The sequence below is a fragment of the Coloeus monedula genome, assembly GCF_965178545.1.
Source record: "Coloeus monedula genome assembly, chromosome: 6".
NCBI classification, from domain to species: Eukaryota; Metazoa; Chordata; class Aves; order Passeriformes; family Corvidae; genus Coloeus; species Coloeus monedula.
In genome coordinates, this window is record NC_138786.1 from 771,739 (window position 1) to 786,865 (window position 15,127).

Genomic DNA, 15,127 nt, shown 5'->3' on the forward strand with positions numbered 1-15,127 from the left:
CCCTCTCCACTTCGATAAGAAACACTCAACATTCCAGCTGCAAAGCTGCAAGGCTGAGGTGAAATTAGCCCTTGTATTGCTGTGAAGAGCTGAAAACCAGAGGGAAGAGAGGAGATGCTTAAAGCTGAAAGTCTGTTGTGAAGCTGTGATATAGCAGAGTATCCTGCTGTAATTTCATGAAGATATGGGGGGTGGAGTGTTCAACTCGTGAGCAAAAGCACCTGCACTGAGATAGGCAGATGCTGACGCAGCTGTAATTTCATGAGAAGTTTGGACAGGGAGAGATGAACCACATGAGGACTTTGGCTCCAAATGGGAAAGGAGAAAACCTCAGTTCCTAGACATGCTCCCAGAGATGGTCCTAACGATGAAGATGAGGAAGACCCTTTGCTCCCAGGAAAGGAGAAGGGTCTCTGTTCTTAGAGATGAAATGCTCACAGAGATGGGTGAAGAGAACTTTTGTTTCTGAACAGCTCAACCTTAAAATTGTACCCCAAAAACCTTCAAGAGTGGACCCTCAAAAGCAGTTGTGGGAAAAGCTGCAAGTCGGGGGAAGGGACTCACATGTGAGCAGAGAGACTCCTCTTCCTAAATGGACTGAACAATATTTGGAAGTGGGCAGCTGTCTCGTTGTGATAATGTTTCCATAGCATGAGCAAAAAGAGACTTCTCTTTCTAAATGGACTGAACAAGGTTATTATGGAAGTGGCAAACAGACTGAACATCTCAAGGGATGTCTTTTTACATTGTCAGTGGGAGAAGGGAGGAAGGTGGGGGGAGGAGGAGAGTTCTGAAGGTGTGGTGTAATTTTTTTTCCTCTTTTAGGAAAGTTAATAAACTTCTTTATATTCTTTCAAGTTTGGTGCCTGCTTTGCATTTCTCCTAATTCTTATCTCAGAGAAGATAAACAGTAATGAGTATTTTGGGCCAAACCACTACACTAAATTGGTGTTTCTGCCCGGTTTCAAACCCAACCCGCTACACGGAGGCAATCCCAGCATCTGCAAGAAAGAAAGAAGCAGCAAAAGGTGATTGCTTCTCTTTCAAAGTTATTTCAAGTGCTCACACCCAAACCAACCTTTGCTCTTGATTCTGGCCGGGTGCATGGTGAGCAGTGGGCACAGGTCATGTCATCCATGCTGGTGTGAGTGATGCTTTCTGGGGGAAAGCAGCTGATCTCCAAAGTTCCCTTCCTGCCCTGTGCCTGATCTGCACAGGAGAAAACCTCTTCCAGGAAGGGACTGTGCTCCCTCTAATGCCATTTGCCCAGTCTGTGCCATGGGGATATTGCCAGCCTGGGGCAGCAGAGGCACACGCAGCTCTCAGCACTCTCTGCTCCAAGCACAGCTCGGGGCTCCTTTGCACACTGCCTCTGCCCTGGGGTTTTCTCCAGGAGAAGCCAAGGAATTGCTCATGGAAGGGTGCAGATTAAGTTATCCCAAAGGGAAGCAAAGAGTAAGTACTCCAGGAAGAGCCCTTGGGATCTGCTGGGCTGAGGTGGGAAGGGGACATTCATTCCCTGCAGGGCCAATACACAACAACCTCCAAGCCAAAGCCCAGAGTGGCAGGTGGGGTCTGACAGCAGCACTCTGACAAACCTCCTTGTCATTCTTCCCTGCAGTGACTTTTGCAAGCAAACTCTGAAGCTGACAAGCCCAGAAGCTCCATCCAGCCACTCTGGAAGGAAAGGATACTCCCAGGGATGAGGCACATTCCCAGCAAACTCTCCCAACACAGCCTGGAGGCAGCGCTGGAGCTCGGGTGTGGGGCTGGGAAGGGCTGCCAGGAGCACGCAGCCCCCAGGTGGGGTGGCAGCGGCAGCAGCAAATTCCCACAGGCTGATGGCACAGCAGAGAGACAAAGGCCAGCAGTGCCCACGGGAGGTGCAGGGTTAATTCTGCTCCCTGCCCTGCCCCATCCCTGCAGGAAAACTCCAGGGGGGAGAGAAACTCTCAGGGTGCCCAAAATGCAGCATCTGTCACCCTGATCCAGCTTCAACTCAGCGTGGGGGGCCAAACTCCCCCCACAGGTAAACACTGAGCTGAGCTGGTCAGTCTCAAACACAGCCCCAGTTCTCACCTCCAGCCTGCTCCTGGGGCTGCTGCCACATTCCTGACAAGGAGCCCCTTTGGACAGGGCTCTCTCTGTGTCTCAGGTGCTGGGCACTGCAGGGACCAGGGCAGCCCCCTCTGGGGACAATTGGGGATTCATCCCACACCATGGGCAGGACCAGGGGCCCTCCAGTACAGGCTGGTGGGGCCAGAGCCCATTGGGTTTGACTGCTCAAACACCAAAGCTTTTGGCAAAGATGGGACGAGTTAAGTGGGTTTTCCTGTCCTGAGAGAGAGAAGAAATTGTTGAAATTAAGCATGGAAATTAAGTCCACTGTGGAAGTCAAAGGCTCCTGGCTTTCCCACTCCTGTTCTGATTGCTCACTAGAGGGTTTTTTCCGTAACAAATGAGAGATGGCACCAAATAAAAGAGTTCTTTTTCAACATTTTTCCCCTACTTTCTTTCATACATAAAAAGGATGTCCATTTTTTCTTAGTGCATTCTTTGCCTAATTTTAACAGAACCATTTTCCTTCCAGGCCCCACTTGTGGGTTCTTCACTCCTTTGCCATTGGACTTTGGACAAAGGAAGAGAAGGATCTGCTCCACACGGGTGTCATCCAATGGGGAACACCCCCTGTACCAGCCCCAGCCTGGGCCAAGCACGCTGCCTCACTCTCCCCATTCTGGATGCTGCCTCCAATCCAGTCTGAGTTTTCCCCTGGTTTCCATGTCTAAGGACAGGAACTTGTCCTGGTCAGGGTGTAAGGCCTTAAACTGCACATGGATCTGGGGGGCTGGGACTGGGATTCCAGCAGGGAATTCATTGTTTTACAAATCAAAATTATTCCAGGGAGCTGCTGCTTCACCACACAGTGTCAGCAAAAGAGAGAAAACACCAAAGGTGTATCCAAAAACAAGGATGAAATGATTCCTGCTGCTTTTAGTGGGATCAGGGCTTATGCTGCCCTGGAATGACAAAGAACTTCTCCCTCAGCCCCCTAGAGAGCCCTCAAAAAGCCAAAGTGCAGCAGGGAAGGAAGGAAAGGCACCTGCTGGGGACAGCACAGCTCCAGCTGCTCATGGGGACTGGGAATGAGTCTGGAGCCAAAAGCCCCTTCCCAGGCTGGAGGGGCTTGCCTAAAGCACCACCTCTGGGAAGCAAAGGGCTATGGAAGAAATGGAGTGGGAATTTACAATAATAATCATAATGGATCGGGAAAGAGCAACAACAGAAGCAACAATCATTCCAAGGGAGCAGGAGGGATGCTGAGCTTTAAACAAGGTTTGAGTGAGGCAGCAGCTCCTGGCAGTTCTAACCCACAGCTCCAGCTCTGCAATTCCAGGAGCACTGCAAGCTCCTCCTGCCCAGTCCCTGGCTTTGCCTCCTGCCAGTACTCGGCACCTCGGGCACGGGTGGCTGCGAGTGCTCCAGTGCTGCTGCCCCGAGGGAGCGGGAAAATGGCCACTAAACCCCTTCCCACTGGGCTGGCTCCGAGCTCTGCCTGGGGAAAACATTTGGCACCCCTGGCATTTCAATGCAATCAGTTTCCATCACTTTGAAGATGCACTGAATAAACCCAGGGCCCATAAGTAAACCTCTCCCCATAAGGAGAGCCCCAGGGAATACACAATTATTCCTATGCCTGGCCAAACAAACCAGCAGCCAGGTTTTGGGGAGAGACTCCAGACTCTTATTTCCCTCCCTGGCTGTAAACCACTTGCAGAGGCTTTGGAGTTCATACAAGCTTGTCAGGATTTGGCTACTTCATTTAAATTCCATTCAGATACTGGAATGGAAGTGTCCTAAAGGCACCTCCACTCAGACTTTAATTTTAAGCCCTCTACCACCAAAGAAGTTGGATGTTCTTTTCTTAGGAACACCCCACCTCTGCTTCTTTAGGTGTCTCCATGTGGGACATAAAATAAACGTGGACAAATTTTAGAATGCAGCTTCCAAGTCAAGTTACCTGCTAGGAAATTACTCCAGCTCTGGTACCTTGGGCTGTTTTAAACACAGCCTGGCCCTTCATGGCTGAGGCTCTGAGCTACACAACTTGTGAGCTGGCAAGTAACAGCAGCTGAGGTCTCATCCCAGCTGTACACAAAAACAGGGAGTGGGGGCTGCACTTGGATACCTGCAGGCAGGGTTGGGCCCCTTCTGAAAGCTTCAATCCCTGTTTTTCAGAGACTCAATCAGGGATAATGACATTTTCACAAAGCTCTCTTAAGGCACGTGAAAACCCGAGCAAGAAAATGGAATCAAAGCCTTTGTTCCGCTGGCCTCACGCCCCAAATTCCAACGGGACAGACAAGTCCCTCTCCTCGCAAGGCAACGTCTCCTACCTGGATCTGTGCCTTCCCCAGCCTTTGGTGGCCGCTGTCTCCATCCTCCCACACCTCCTCATCTTCCTCCTCAGCAGGCCTGGCTTCCTCATCCTGCAGAGCAAGCACAGGGACACTCACCAGCCTGCTCATCCCAACCCTGGGCAGCAGGGATGGACTGCTGGGACCCCCTGGACACTCACCCCTCTGCTGGGCACCATCCCTGCTCTGCAGCCCATTCCCGTTCCTGGCCTGGCATCTCCTTTGAACGGGATGTTAAACCACAACCACTTGCTCTGCTGGGTTTTGGGACATCAGAGACTCCCCCAAGGCAGTGGACAAAGCTCCTGCTCCCACAGCCTCTGCCTCCCAAAGCCCTGCTAGGGCCAGGCAGAGCAAGGGAAACCCCTCAGTCCTGCTGGAAATTTCCTCTTGTGCCCGTAAACCCAGGGAAATCGTGGCTGCCCCATCCCTGGAAGTGTTCAAGGCCAGGCTGGTCACAGCTTGGAGCACCCTGTGGATGGAATGAGGTGATCCTTAAGGTCCCTTCCCACCCAAACTATTCTGCCATTCCAGGATGATTCTGTGATCTCTCCCTGCATTTATTTTGCATTGTTTCCTCTCTAATTTGAATTCCCAAATCTAAATTATTTTTTAAAGAAATCATTTAAAATTATCCCAGGAATAAAAAAGGGTGCATCAAACATACAAGAATCATTCCTACCTCCATCAAATCATTATTAATTGGAAGCCTCTTTCCTCATCTCTGTCCTTACTTTTCCTTTCCTGGGAAACCTTATGATCCCACAGATTTTCCAAGAGATTTACTGGGATTGCAGAAAGGTTTGCTCTGTCAGGGAGGCAGGGGGGTTTACAACACTTGCTCCTCTGCATCTTTATCCTTTCACCAGCTTTCCCCCAGAACGGTGTTGCAAGAGAAGTTCAGAATTACTAGAAATGGATCAGGGTCACCTTTTTTCCTCACTCTTTTCTAACTACTTCCAAATTCTTGGAATTATCCTCAAATGAGGCCTAGAAAACTACTGTGAAAACATCAATCAGAGGAACATCTTGAAAAGAGAAAACCACATCCAGCAGCAGCCAAAACAATGCCACTGCTATTCTTACCTGGTCTCCAGGTGCTCCAGCCAGAGCTCCCAACACCCATTGCCATTCCATGAGGGTGAGGAGGCAGTTTTGGAAGTGTTCTTTGCCATGGGATGGGATAACAGAGCCCAGAGGGTCTTTGTGTCCCTTCCAAGCCACCCCATGATTCCATGATACCATCAGCACCTGTACCAATTCCATTCTGGAAAGCCCAATTCCATTCCTCCCATCAACTCAGAATTTCTCCCTTCCTCTCTCTGCTCCACATCAGGCATGTGTTGCCTCGTGCCACAGGCATGGGATGTCTCAGCATTGCCTGGGAATGCCACTCAAGGCTGCCCTTGTGGCCTCAGTGCTCCAAAATGCCCAGCTGGCTCCCGTTCCAGTCGGGAATGTCCCAAACAGCAGCGCGGGGTGAGGCCTCTGCATCCCACCATTGGGGCAGCTCCCATAGAGTGTGACCAACTTACTGGGCTTGGAATTCCTGGCTTAAAAAGCAGGTGCTGGAATATCCTCTCCTAGGAATATCCGGAAGAAACCAGAAGGCTCCCTGAAAGCCACAGGTCAGGGGCAGAGTCAGATGAATGATCCTGAACTGGTTTTCAGGGGATGCATCCCCAGCCTGTGGCTGCAAAAACTCCAGAGCTGTTCCTTCCCCTTGGGACAGCCAGGGAAAACATCCCCAGCATGGATTTCTGACAGGAAAAACCTCCCAGCTCCAGCCTACTTGGCTCCTCCCAAATCCAGGCCAGCACTCCAACAGGCTCTAAGGACAAAACAACAGCAAAGACCATCTCAGGGCACACGCCACGAGCGGGGCGTCACATTCCTCACTGGAACTGGGCTGTTCCACATCCCTGTGAGAGTCGGGAGCATCCCCCGTTCCTCGCTCCTCCATTCAGGACAAAGAGCTGTCAAACAGCCAGTGTGTATGTCAGAGACTGAAACATTATATTTTCTCTCTTAAACATTTTCTTAAAGGACTTTTAAAACTGAATTACAGAAGCTGAAGAGAAGACTGCAACACCCTGAATGGGGCCCTGAGGCCTGACACCGCTCGCTGATGAAGATAAGATAAAGTAACAACTCAGGGCTGGGGACATTCACTGAGCATGGGCTTAACACCTCCAAGGTGGGGACCACAGCCCCAGGGCGATCAGGTGCCAGGCTCACACAGACCCTGGCACCAAGGGGTGGAGGGAGGAGAGGCTCTGGGTACCTTGGAAAAGCCTCTGGTCAGAGGTGCAGTGACCGCCCATCCTGCACTGTGCAGAGCCCGGCTGAGGGGTGCTCACCGGGGGGAGGAAGCTCATCCACAACAGAAGGGGTGACATGGCCCAGCACAGGGGCCCCCAGAGCCTGCAGCAGAGCACCAGAGATGATGCCACAGACCCTCAGTGTTGCAAGGGACAGCGTCAAGCCGGCCCCTGCAAGAGAGGCACGTGGGCGTTCCCAGCTGGCCCAAAGTGTGCATTAACCCACGGAATTCTGCACCCTTCGGCTGGGGCAGCATGGAGCGGGATGGCCACGGCGCCCACGGGGGACCCTCACCAGCAGCAGAGCGGATGGAGGGGAGCAACGAGACGTCGCTGGCACCCTCAGATGGGTGATGGGCTTCCACCTACCCCCGTCACCTCTCCCTGCTCCCCCACCCCCCACGCACACTTTTCTTTCTCTCTTTCTTTTCTCTTCCCTTTTCTTTGCCTCTTTTACTATCAAATAAAATACATCCAGCTTTTAGCAACAACATCTGACCTCGTTTGGTTTTAATCTCATTTCTGGGGATATTTTGAACCTTCCAGGTTCCTTCCAGTTTTATGCTCAGAGACTCAGCTTGCTTTGCTTTCCTGGCTCTAAACCGGATTGTAACAGTGTAACCCCAACAATCCAGGGAAAACCACCTTGCTCTGGGGAGAAACATCATGCCCAGTTATGGCAAAAGCCAAAGAGCAGTACTGGAAACACTCCCAGGCATGGAGCCTCCCAGCTCCGGAAATGCAGCTCTCAGGCTTCTTCCCATGGGAACCCCAATCTTGCCTGGGACTGGGCTCGGGGAGAAAGTCCTGCCCATTCCACCACTCTGGCACAGACACCCCAGGAAGGTGTCCCTGACCATGGCAAGGGGCTGAACAGGATGGTCTGTAAGGTTCTTGCCAGCACAGACCATTCCAGGAGTTGAAGGTGGATGTGAGCAGCTCCTGGGGTCATGAACACCACCCACACCTCCCAGCTGGCTCAGCCCAGAGTCCATCCAGCACTCACAGAGAGCTGCTGGGAGCTGAAATTCTCCCTGCTCCCCCTGCCTGGGAAACCCTGCCTCCAGCTCCTGGGAAAGAGGAGCTGCATCCTGCTGGGTGCCCCTGGCTCTGGGCAGCTGCCGCCTTCAGGCGGGGGGATGGCTCGGGCAGCTCCGGTGACTGTTCCACCTCGATGATTTTGTGTTTTCCTGCATTTCCCTGGGCTGGAGGGGAGCAGGGGGTGCGGTGGGAGTGCGGGAAGGCAGCGGCGGGGAGGGCAAGGAGTGGGGCCGGGCACCGCACGGCGCAGGGGGGCTTCTGCTGGCACTGGAGGGGCGCGACCGTACGGAGGCGTCCCCGCCGCTGCCGGCCACTGCCCACGGGGCTCCTGCCCGCCCCCGGCGCCACTGACCCCACACCCCGTGTCCCCACACTGGGAACCACCACGGAAAATCATGCTGGAACCTCTAATCCTGAGCCCGAGCCTTGACCTTTGACCCCTTGACCCATTCCTTGACTAGCCGACCTTTCATCCCTGACCTTTGATCCCTGACTCTTGACTATCCGCCTTTACACCTTGAGCCCTGACCTTTAACCCCCAACCTTTGGCCTTTGACCCTTGATTTTGACCCATGACACCTGACCACATGACCTTTGAGCCCCTGAGCCCTATGACCTTTGCCCCAACCTTCTACATGTGACCTCTGTGCTTTGACCTTGATCACTTTGACCTTTGACCCCCTGACTCCCCAACCTTTGCCCTGACTTTTGTCCCTTTATCCCCTAACCTTTAACCCCCTCTCTTTATACCCCTCACTGCTCTTGCTGCCTGGAACCCCTCACTCCTGCTCTACACGCCCCAGCCCCCAACCCATACCTGTCACTCTCCAGCCTGCAGATGTCATCCCCACCTTTTTGGTGTGGGGCTTGGCCTCCTCTGAGGGTTCCAGGGTTATCCCAGCACCAGGGTTACTGAGCTGTGCTGCACTGAGGGTTTGCAGTGGTACCACAGAAAGAGATAGATTTGTCATCATTTAGCCCAAAATACAATCAGAGGGATCACAAATTAATTAAGTTCCTTAAGGCTGAAATCAAAGAAGGTGGGTGGGCTGTTACCCCAGTAGGACAAGTCGTATTTCCACCCCTGATCCTTCGGGAAATAGCCCAACGAGAGCATGAAAGTACCCACTGGGAAACAGAAAATCTTTTAAAACATTTGAGGAAAGTAGTAACAGGGAGAGGAAGGATTGATATTGTACAATCTGTAACAAACAAGTATGAAACCTGCTGTAAAAACAACCCTGACACAAGCAAGAGAGTTGTGTTAGGAGTGATAAAGACAGGAGATCTCCCAGGAGATTATTGGCAAATAGATTTTGCTGAGATGCCACACAAAGAGGGATGCAGGTATAGACTGGTACTGGTTGACACCTTCAGTGGATGGCCTGAGGCTTTCCCCTGTCGCACCAACACAGCAAAAGGAGTGAAAGCTTTGCTCGACCATATAATACCAAGATTTGGGGTTCCTTTGGGAATGTCATCAGATAGGGGACCACATTGTGTTGCAACAGTGGTTGGGGAAGTTAGCAGGAGTTTGGGACTTACCTGGGACCTGCACACACCATACAGGCCCCAGGCAAGTGGCAAAGTTGAACGCAGGAACGGGACCCTCAACACCCAGATGTGCAGGATTTGTCAAGAGACATCCATGACAAGGGTTCAAGGCCTGCCTGTAGCCTTGCTGAGAGTCTGCATACAGCCAAGGCAAAGGGACAACATCAGTCCCTATGAAACATTATATGGCAGGCCATACCAGGTTCCACAGATCCCTGGGGAAGTTCGTATGAGAGGTAAAAACGATTTGCAGAAATATTTAATGGCTCTGAGTTCCACTTTGCAGAAGCTCCAGAGATTCGTGGTGCTCTCCAAACCAATAGGATTGGACACAGCTGCTCATCCATTCCAGCCTGGAGCCTGGGTCTACATCAAGTGCTGGGACAGCGACCCCTTGCAAGCCAAGTGGAAGGGACCTTTCCAAGTTCTGCTGAGCACTTCTACTGCGGTCAAGGTTGCTGGCAAGGGCCCCTGGATTCACTACTCCAGGGTGAAGAGAGCTTCTGCTCCCAAAATCACCAAGAAGACAGAGACTGATCCAAATCAGAAAGACGCAGTTTAAACTGGTTTTTACATGTTTGCTGTTTGCCCAACTGGTAACCATTGGTCAAGGTTCACCCCATGATTTGCATAAGACTGTGGTCCAAAATGTGTCCAAAATTCTTAGTAAGAGCAATTGCTGGATCTGTACTCAGTTACCACCCCTAGATGGGAGGGGTCACTGGCCACTGATTGGCATTTTAATAGAAGAGAACTGCACTGAAACGTGGGAACCAATTAATAGCACCCTTCTGCCCCCCATGACCGTGAGGGGCCTGGTGGAGCGTGCAAACTATAAGGTTCCTTGTGCAATTGTAAATGCCACAGGAAAAGCTGTTCTTCCTTCATATTGTCATTAGACCCATTTCAGGGAACTAATAGACCCAAAAATTGCAGCAAAGATGAAAGTGACAGGGTGGAGACTGGCTCAGCCACTGGGACAGGGTTGTATTGGATATGGGGTGATAAGGCCTGGAAAGTTATGCCCGTGAACAAAGACCAGGCTTGGGCTAATGGGGCTGTGGTCCCAAATATAACAATATTTGACCATCTTGAAAAACCAAATGAGAAGAGAAAAAGATCTCTTAAACCCCTCATTGAACGTCCCACACTTTTTCATAGCATAATCAGAGCCCTTGTACCCACTTATGGAGTAGTTGAACTGGAGAGAGCAATTGTAAACATCTCAGCTGCCATTGAATGTATTGAGCAGCACACTGCAGCTGCAATTTCAGCCTTACAGGAGGAAGCTGACAGTCTGTCCTGTGCAGTGATGCAAAACAGGATAGCTCTCAATTTCATACTTGCTGCACAAGGAGGTGTAGGTGCTATTGTCAATACCTCTTGGTGTTCTTATGCGGACCAAAGTGGAAGAATTAAGAAAGATTGGGATGAGATTTGGAAGGGAACTCAAATTCTACATGAAGTAGCTTCTAGAAATCACACCTTAAAATTTGATCATATTTTTGATACCCTCACCTCATGGTTATCAAACAGGGCCTGGGTAAAAAGAAATATTCATAATAGCTGTAAGTGTAGTTATTATCTGTGTAATTTCCTGTGGAGCAGCTGGTTGTGTAAACCGGTTCTGTGGGTAAAGAATAGAGTAGAGACTAGACAAGATAGAGTTTTGTTAGTCTCTAAAAGGGGGGAATTGATGCCATGAAGATTTTTGCCTTTTCTTTTATACCCCTGTTATACCTTTTTACAACTTCTGTATTCCTAGTGCTTTTTGCCTACATTCTTGGACTTGTTTGTCAAGCTGAGAGACTCAACATTTTAGAAGCTTGGTAGCCAGGGATCAGTGTGCCCCAGACCCCAAGGTCCTCTCCAGAACACATTCTGTAAACCAAGATAGAACCATCCAGGGGAAGGTTCCGTGGGGAGGGGGGGCTCACTTGAGCCTCTCATTGGGGAATCTTTGATAGATCTGCTAATGAGTAAAACCTATAATGTTATACCCGATGTTGGGGGGAAAAAAGACAGACTGGGAGGGGTGCATCTCGATGCATATGACCTGGACGTGTGCACCTAAGGATCCTTACAATAAATAGCAAGGTAAAATCCCTTTTCCCCTTCTAACCGTGGCTGACTCTTGATTTTAAGACCAGGAAAAGGCATCACCAGGGTCACTGCACTGTGCTGACGCTAGGGGGAAAATGGTGCTGTTAGGGGTGGTGTAAGGGCTGGTGCACCTTTGCCCTGTATTCCTAACCTCCACTGTGTACTCTCCACCCTGTTAGGGAGGCTCTTTGTTTGGCTGCACCCAAGCCTTGGTGATGAACATTGCCCTGCAGACAGGATGGGACCAAGGAAAAACAAAACTCAGATGGGGGGAAAAAAAAAAAAAAGCTCACAGGTGGGTGTGTTATTATAAAGTTAAGAATTACTTGAAAAACCTGAAAGGCAAAAATCACACACACAAGATTAGAACCAGTCAACACACACGCTCTCACAGACTGACACACGCACACACAGACAGACACACACTCTCACAGACAGACACCCCTTCTTCAGCTCACACACTGACTGCAGCCCTTACTCACAACACTCCACTGACAAAGACACTTCAACACATCTTCCAACTGCTGCTCCATGACGTGGAAGGGCAGATTCTGGGAAAAGCGGTAGCATCGGTGACTGCAGGGATGGGAATCGGCCTTGGGGACCTGCAAGACAACATGAGGCAGTCTACAAGGAGCTGACAGCTCGGAGTTATCCCCACACACCAGGCCCATAAGTTTTCTACACAAAACCCCACAGACAAGAGATGAACCACAAAGTTTTACAACTGTTCAACCCAGCCACGACTCTACGTGCCAGGGCAGGGCAGCTCCAAGTGTAAGCACACCAAAGAGAAGCAAAGATGACACGAGGACTTGAGATAACTCTCCAGAAGATAAATTCTTGAGCCTGATATGCTTTGAGGCAATGGAACCTATGGAACTACCACAGTGAGGAGGGCCTAATACACTTCATTGAGAAGCCCATGGCCCAGGAAAAGAAGATACTACCAAAAGTGAGAAGGAAGATGGATGAGAACATCTTGTGTACTCCTTCTGCTCTCCAAAAGCAAAACTGTAAAGATGCCGGAATGAGCCCGATCCGGGAAAGGACGCGAGCAGAGATCCCCGCTGCCGCTACGGCCCAGAACGAGGCCGAGAAAGGACCGAGACGTAACAAAGCCCTGTGACACAGGAGAGGATGGACACAAACTACAGAACACAGACACAAATGACACAACACAGACACGAGCTGAACGTGCCCAGCAATGGGCACAAGATTCCTAGAGCAAGATGAGCCAGAAGCTGGTGATGCCGAAGGAAAGAAGGCTCGATGGCAGCAGCACCCAACAGTGAAATGTAACTCCTTCCAAGAAGGCAGTGCCAAAGCTGCTAAGAGGATGCTTGAGAAGCTCAGCAGGCCTAGAGAAGGAGGCAATGACTGCCAGGTGATACAAAGGGATCCCTAGGGAAGGACTCTGCCACCAAAGGCTGAAGTGACTTTGCAAAACGTGACCAACCAGCAAGTGGCCAAGATGCCCACGGGCGGCTACGGCAGCGAGGAGGTAAAATGGAGACCGTGGCGATCGTGCCAGACCCGAAGGCGAGCTCCTCGGGCAAAAAGATCCACGATGACGGCGAGACTCAAAGGCCAATGACACAAAGCTCACGACAACACAGAGATGGGTTGGAACTGCCCTGCCCAGCAAAGGCTCAGGTGATGCTGAGGAGAAACCCTCTCCCTTTGCTTCCAAGGGGCCCTCCCACAACAGCCCTCTCCTCTAAGCTAACTTCCAATTGCCTCCTGGAACTCCAAAGGTTTTTCCCTTCTCCCAGCCACAGCTCCCAACACTTAGCTCTCTGAAGACAAGCAGGCAAAATCCATCCTTGACAGAAAAAATGCATCAGCACCACAGATGTCAACACGTTCCCCACGGTCCGCTTTGGCAGCTGTGAAAGATGGAGAACAAGGAGAAAATTCAGCCTCTGACAACACACGCCAAAAGAGACCCCTTCTGCAAGGCCCCCTCCCTCAAAACTGCCGAGGCTCAGCGCTTACCTGCTCTCTCCAAACTTCAGCTCCACACCTGCTCACGGGACCTAAGACAACAAAACAGAAAACGTGACTGCTGCCCTCAAGAAGAGCATCCCTGGGCTACTCCACACCACTGCCCCGGCTCACCTCAAATCCTGATCTGACTCTGGAGGTGGCCAGGACAAACCTGCACAATGAAAAGGGACACGCTCAGCACGCTGCCATAGACCGCTGGCCTATCAGCCACCCCACCTAAATGCCAACTCACCTGCTCGCCTCTATCCCTTGGCACGCCCAGGGCGGCAGCAGCACCTGCAGAGAAGCAAAGCAAAACCACACGAAACATGCTGAGAGACTGTGAAACCACAGCCTCCCTGCTCCGACTGAAGTACACCACACCTATACCTTAGGCTTGCACCCTCCAGCATCCAGGGCCAGGACATCCTGCAAGTGGACCACCTAAAACACACACAACAATGGATGCTTAGAGCTGCACCAAAAATTGAGACTGAGGCCATAACAACTCATTCTGTCCACTGGTCACAGCTCACCTCGCTTCATCAACCTTGACTGCCAATATCCAGCATTACTCCCTAAAAAAAAAAAAAAAAAAAAAAGACATGGAACAAGGCTGTAACATAGTCACCATTGACACTGCCCCTGCAAAGACAAACAGCAACTGACCTTCCCATGGGAACCCCCTCACCTGGTATGGGGCATTCTGCCAAGGATTTAATCCATCTGCCTCTGAAAGAAAGTTATTACACAAGTCAAGGTGCTGCATGGTAACTTAACAGCTCCAGCCATCCTGCATCAATCTAGGAATACCATCAATCGAGAAATGAACAGTACAGTCTTAGTCCCATTACACCCACACCCCAGACTATGCAGCAGGGCAGAGCAGCTCCAGGCCAAGCACACACAGAGGCCTGTTATGCAGGAGATGACAAATGAGGGGATGCAACAAGAAGAGAAAACTCTCAGCAAGAAGAATGACCACAGGGACCGAGAGAAGGCAGAATGAGATGACCCAGGCAAGACCGACAGTGAGCCAATGAGGCTCGAAGAACCCTGGCAGAAGAAGATGCCAACAGAAGGACTCATTCCAGGAGCCACCTGGCAAAACCACAAAGATGGATGCCTGAGAACTGTACCATCAGCATCCTCTATCTATCTCCACATCCTTACAAGTCCTAATCTGCTATAATGGATCCCTGTGGTGCACAGCTGCTGATACAGCTCAGAACAAGACCATAAAAGACGTCCGACTCAACGCTTCTAAAGAGAGATGCGATTCCGATGGGTGGCCGAGCTCCCGAGTCAAAGGTTCGATGGTATCGGCACCGGGCCGAGGAATGCGGAGTTGGAGATGCTAAGGATGATGCCTGGCATTTTGGAATATCCCCTCAAAGGGGTAAGACAAAAGACCTGCAACACAGGATGCCCAAAAGACACAGAACACACAATAGACAAGTGACACGACACACACCGGGACTGCTCTGCCCTGCACACCTCAGCGTTGTGATCAAAAGTGAGACTTCCCCTTCACGTGGCCTAAGGGGCTCTTTCTCAGACATCCCCGACTCCAAAGCTTATTCAAAAACCCCTCCTGATGAGTCCCAACCCAGCACCCTGCTTTCATCCCCTCTGTGGGGTGTAGCCCTCGACTTATCCCTCGGATGTCTGGGGATGTGAATCCACGTCGGGTGCCAAAGA